This window comes from Cololabis saira, chromosome 17 (assembly GCF_033807715.1).
Source record: "Cololabis saira isolate AMF1-May2022 chromosome 17, fColSai1.1, whole genome shotgun sequence".
In the NCBI taxonomy this organism is placed as follows: Eukaryota; Metazoa; Chordata; class Actinopteri; order Beloniformes; family Belonidae; genus Cololabis; species Cololabis saira.
Window position 1 is genome coordinate 14789522 of NC_084603.1, and position 6285 is coordinate 14795806.

Below are 6285 nucleotides of genomic sequence, written 5' to 3' on the forward strand. Positions count from 1 at the left end.
TCTATTACCAACATCCAGCCTCCGTATCCAGCTCGGAGACCCCGATAAAAGCCCAGAGCCAAAAACCGTTTGGTGTCTAGGTTCTGTATTTTGTAAATGTTCCTGAAAGTTTACTCTCTTCAGATTTATTCTGCCCCCTTGGAGACTGAAAAGATGGTAAATGTTTGCCAGAAACTTTGAAGCTGCATGTTCAACGTCCAGCTTCCAGAGGCCAATGGAAAACCCTGTGGTCTCATCCCTCACACTTCTGGGAACCACTGGAAAATCGTATATCAATTTTTTTTTTTACAATTTCCTGGCTGTGGCCAGATTCTTCTGTAGAAAGATAGTAGATAATAAAGTCCCCCCCAGCTGAGACTCTTGCAGGTGTCCTCCCTGTAGGACATGCTTGAAATATCTTCACAGGGAGGAGTCCAGGAGGTCAGATGCCTGAAACCACCTCTGAAGTGAAGTTTATATTCACCATCATCAGCTCGGGTTGCATGGAGCAGGGTCGTAACGCCACATGGGACCACCGCCCTCCCGTGTTGGGTCCTAGTTGGGTAAATGATGTGCAGTGTTGTCTCTTCTGTTGAGGAGGTTGTGCAGCATTATTTTATCTACAGGCACCTGTGGAGGCCCCAGGGCAGTCTCCGGGATGCACGACTCCGATGCTGCAGCCCGGAGAAATGACGGACAAGCTTCTCTTCTCCACCACGGACTTATAGAAGATATGCAACATCTTCCTCAAGATGAACAGTTGGCTGTTCCTTCTTGTGAACAGCGATGTTGCAGTCCCAGTCCATTTAGTGGTCCAGGTGAGCGCTGATATATCTGAAAATCTTCCTGGTCGTTCTGAAATCCACAGTTTTAAAGATGAGGTTAGATGAGATGGTTCCCACGCCGTACCACAAGGAGGTTCCACCAGTGTTCTGTCTCCAACCTCCTGTCCAGTGACACACCTAAAACAGCGAAATCGCCCGTGTGTTTCTGGAGATGACACGTCTCTGAGTTATACTGGAAGACTGAGGTGTGCAGACTGAAGAATAATGGTGAGAGAACGGTTTCCTGCGGTGCTCCCGTGCCGCTGACCACCCTGCTCAGACACACAATCCTCCAGTCTCACAAACCGCGCTCTGTTTCCCAGCGAGTCAATAATCCCGGCTATTGTGGAGGCATCCACTCGTGTTTTCTGGAGTTCCTCACATAGCACTGCAGGCTGAATCGTTTTAAAAAGCGCTGGGGAAATCAAAGACCCGTAATCCTAACGGTGTTGGCTGCTTTGTTCCGATGAGAGTGGGCTCGCTGAAGCAGCCAGAAACACGATGGCGTCTTCATCTCCGGTGATAGTAAGAGGGAGTCCAGGAAGGTACTTACTGACTTCGTGAAAGTGAATCAGTTATGTGCCACAATTTTCCCTGGTACTGGTAGTGGGATTCCCATACTTTCCTGAAGTTTCAATCTGGCACAACTTAAAAAACAAAAACTACTTCATATGCAAAAAGCAAAGATCACATCCAGATGTTGAGAAGTTAGGCACTAGGAGGGCCACAATGTGCACTGTCACAACACTCACTGTGGTTATCATATCACCACAAAGCTTAGGCCAGTCAAAAGGATTTAGCAGCTAATCTTGACCTACAAAGTCCTGTTCTGTTAAGACCGAATAGCGGTTTTGAGCAGCGTTAGCAGGGAGTTGTGCACATCGCACCGCTGACAGTCAGGAGTCCCTACGGCGCAAACAAACCCATGCAAGTAGATTTGATTTTTTTAATTTCATGCTGATGTGCTTAATTTATAAATATAGTTCGTAATATGGTGGAAAAATTCAAATATCATCAAGAGGCTAATTAAAGCAGAAGCTTCACATTTTGCCTCTTCCTACACAGTTGTATCCACTCTGCCCGTTTTCATTTTGAAAAAGTAAAACTATTTACGAACAACATCCGCAAGCATAATGCACCAGCGGTGAGTGGACGTTGCAAGTGTTTTGCAAGTTTCACTGACCCTTTTTGAGGTCACAAGGTAGAAATGAGGAACTTTAGGGAGTCACCGGCTTGACATGTTGCCCCAGCTTAGCGGCCCTCTTCAGCTCTGCTCGTCAGTCGCACATCTGCACCTATATATCAAAGACGTGCACAAAAACATTCCTGAGAGCAAAGCCAAAGTGATTTGTGTGCCTTTCTCCTTCTTTTTTGATTAAAATTCATCTGTGATCTAACTGTTCTCTCAGCTAAAAGCTATACCTTTTAAATCAGTCATCCATCCAGAGCTTAGACCTGTACCACATTAAGACCTGCGCTGACATCACAACTGTTTCCACTCTCCCGCAGCGCCTCATGCCTTTTCATATACTTTCTGTTGTCCTCAACAGATGGGCAGCCTCGCGGCCAGAGACTTTTTTTTTTTTAAGTGTTTAATAAATGTAATACAACCTATATGGTGTTGAAGAAAGAAGTCTAAACCAAAACCATGTGCAGCGAGTGAATGACGGCCGTTAGAGGCCATGGCTAATGTGGTTCAACATATGGAGCAGCAAAGGTTCACTCATATGCCAGTTTATGACCTTCAGAGTTGCTCCCTCAAAATATAGACATTTCTCGAAGTTACTACTCTCTGGTTTATGACGTGATATTTTGTTTTTTAATGCAACAACATATCCCCCACGAGAGGAGAGTAATAAAAGATTGCAGGTGATGTTGGAATGCAGTTTTTCATTTTATTTTATCTCACAGAGGATAAGTGCTGCGGTGTTATATCCCGACAGAGGGTAATATACGAACGTGTTTGACTTATTGTCAAATTAAGGAAGATGTCTTGACCCCAGTTGTTTATCTGCATGCCTCTGGTCGTTATTTCATTCATCTGAACTTGACACTGCTAACCACAACAGATCATAAAATAATCCTGAAAAGGAATGTGTGTAGTGATGGGACACGGATAAATCACCGACACCTGGAAGTCCAGCAGCAGCTGCGTGGTGTGAATCCTCAGACGGAAGCCTTATCAGATCTTCTCTTGAGCTGTGAACAAAAGTCAGTGGACTCCCGATGATCTTCAGGGTTTTGCCATCAGACTTTGATCCCTCCACCAGCTCCAGCCGTAAATCTATGATCATGAATTCATGAGGTCAAACAAATATTCAAGAGCCTCTTTTACAGTTTCACCCATTTGTTGATCAGTCATTTCCAATAGATTTCATACAGTCTCACTTAGATTACCTGTAGGAGCAAATCATTGCCATAATATATTGATATATGATCAATGTATTTGCAGTTAATACCAATAAATGTATAATAATGATTATCTATATCTAAATAAATGCATAGTATAATGTCCTTCCAGATATTGATAAAGCATTATTGAATTGGCCTGCATTGAATTTCAAATCAATACTAAAACTATTGATAATATGAATTAAAGGAATCAAGAACCTATTTATTGTTGATGAAAGAGTTATTTTTGTTGGCTACAGAAAAAATCCGACTTAATATGATCCATAATCCTAAAAATCAGTCCTGTTAACTGAGTCAGAACTAAATTCATAACAGCCGTTAACCAAATAAAGAGGCTTTTGACTTTTTTTTAACCTTTTTCTTATATACACATATATTTATATATATTTTATTCACACATTTTAAAGATTTATGATGACAACAAGATGAAGAGGATGGTTCGCTCAGAAGGAAAGTGATGCATAACCTGTCATATTCAGCTTGGTAATGTTTGAATAACTGAAAAAAATATTCTATTAAGATATTAACAAACTCTATATTGCAGTAAAGTGTTTCAAAGATGTCAGATATGTCCAGCTCATTTTAGTTAAATATTTCAATAAGATCAAAGGATTTACACTATTTGTACTGAGTAAAAGGAGAAGCCATAGATATCTGACGCACTGGATTTCAATATTCCCATCCTGGTTAATTTTATATTGCTGAATGACGAATGATAACTTCATAACAGATGAGCCTGAAGGTGCACAGGGTGCAGGTTTCAAATACAGTACATTCATAAAATCAGTTTTTTGCCTGCGTTCATTTTTGAAGTAATGAAAAAACAAAACAGTTTCTTACACTGGCTACAATACATGACCTATGTTTTGGCTCATCTAAATGCTGTGTGGCTTGTTAAAAAGGGACTTTGTATTTTGATATCCCCCTTATGTAACAGGTAATGTAAAACATGAAGGTTGAGATCCACAAATGTATTAAATCCTATCAGACACATTTTTTTCTAAGCCTAATATTTCACTAAGCCTTAGCATTTCATTCAAAGATGTACTCTAGATAAGAGCAATAATCTCAGCTTGATGGATGGCCTGTCTTGAGCCTCGGGCCAGTGGTGTGTATATACTGCACTGGTTGCAGCACAACGATAAAACCAACATGGGCAGGTGTGTTTGGTTAAGATGCACTTGTCAAGTGGGGTGACAAGCATGTCTGTGTTCATTCAAGTGAACCCCTTATCTGCACCTCCATGTTCCACTCATGAGACAAAAGCACTTCCCTATGTTTGTATGATTTACCCCTCTCAAGTAAGTGCACCCGTGAGTGCACACGGTGTCCATACAACATGGTAGCCAAATCTTCAGAGTGTGTATTACAACAAAATTGCTTGTAGTTATTTCTTAACTGTAATTCTCAACCCATCAATGACACTGTCTCCCATTTTCAGTCTTTTTTTTGTAATCTGTACATATAGTAGGTTTCATTTGTGCCAGAAATATGCCATACTTCAACCATGTTATCATATATCACATATCTGTATGTTCACAAAAACAAAGAACAGAACTGATGTCAAACATAGATGTGTTTCAGTTTATGGGGTTAATCTATGGAATGTTTTGGAAATGGAAATTAAAGAGTGCAGTACATACCAAATATTTTAAAAGATATTGAAGAACAAGATGCTCATTAAGTATGATCATATTGTATGAGTGTTTATGTAAGTGTCAGAACTTAAAAAGATTATAGGTCTACGCAGTATATTAAATGTTTTCAATATACAAAAGGTATATGAAATGTTTTTCTTTTAAGTGATTTACTGCTCTGTATCTGTAAATGTAGGAGATGACAGAAATTGATTATAAAAGAGTAGGCGTAATAAGCTTCAGCATACACCTTTTTAGTCTTGTTTTGTTTATATAATGTGGTCTTATGCAATATTAGGCAAGATAAGGCAAAGCAAGGCAAGGCAAGGTAAGTTTATTTGTATAGCACAATTCAACACAAGGTAATTCAAAGTGCTTTACATCAACATTAAAAGCAGCAAGACACAATTAAACAGTAAATAACAAATAAAATTATAAGAAAAGAGGTAAAATAATAAAAAGCAAAAGTTGTTAAAAAAGTAAGGCAGTATAGTCCAGCAGGTAAATATTTAATTTAAGAGTAGTTTCAGTAAACAGTAATGTTTGTAGGACTGATTTAAAGGAGCTGACAGTTGGAGCAGACCTCAGGTCTACAGGAAGTTTGTTCCACCGGTGAGGAGCAGAATAACTGAACGCTGCCTCACCTTGCTTGGTTCTGGTTCTGGAACCACAACAAACCAGATCCAGATGAACCTCAGGGGTCTGGGAGCTTCATAGGAACTAACAGATCAAGCAGTTATTTTGGTCCAAGACCATTCAGGTCTTTGTAGACCAGCAGTAAAACTTTAAACTCTATCCTTTGACTCACTGGAAGCCAGTGTAGTGATTTCATGACCGGTGTAATGTGGTCCAGTTTCCTGGTGTTTGTAAGGACTCTGACGGCGTTCTGGATCAGCTGCAGCTGCCTGATTGATTGTTAAGGCCTGTAAAGATGCCATTGCAATAATCCAACCTACTGAAAATGAATGCATGAATACACTTTTTCCATGTCTTGTTTATACAGAAATCCCTTAATTCTAGCAATGTTTTCAGGTGGTAATAGGCAGATTTAGTGATAAACTTTAGATGGCTGTTGAAGATTTGGTCTGAGTCAATAATTACGCCAAGATTTTCTGGCTTGAATTTGTAGCTGTCAATGACATATTAGCATTAACTTCATGTTTATTTTGTATTCTTATTTTATTTTTTTTTATTTTTTTTAAAGGAAAATAACCAGGGGCAGTACATATTAATAATTACATTTTCATGTAAATATGCTAGATTATAGCCAGTGGCTAATTTGCATCTTTAGTCCCTGGGGCAGGTTGATGTAAAAGACAGAAATGATGACACACAGCAGTAAAATAAACTAATAAATACACAATAGAAGAACATACAATGAAATACACTAAGATATAAGATAAAACATACAATAAAATACACTAAGATGTAAT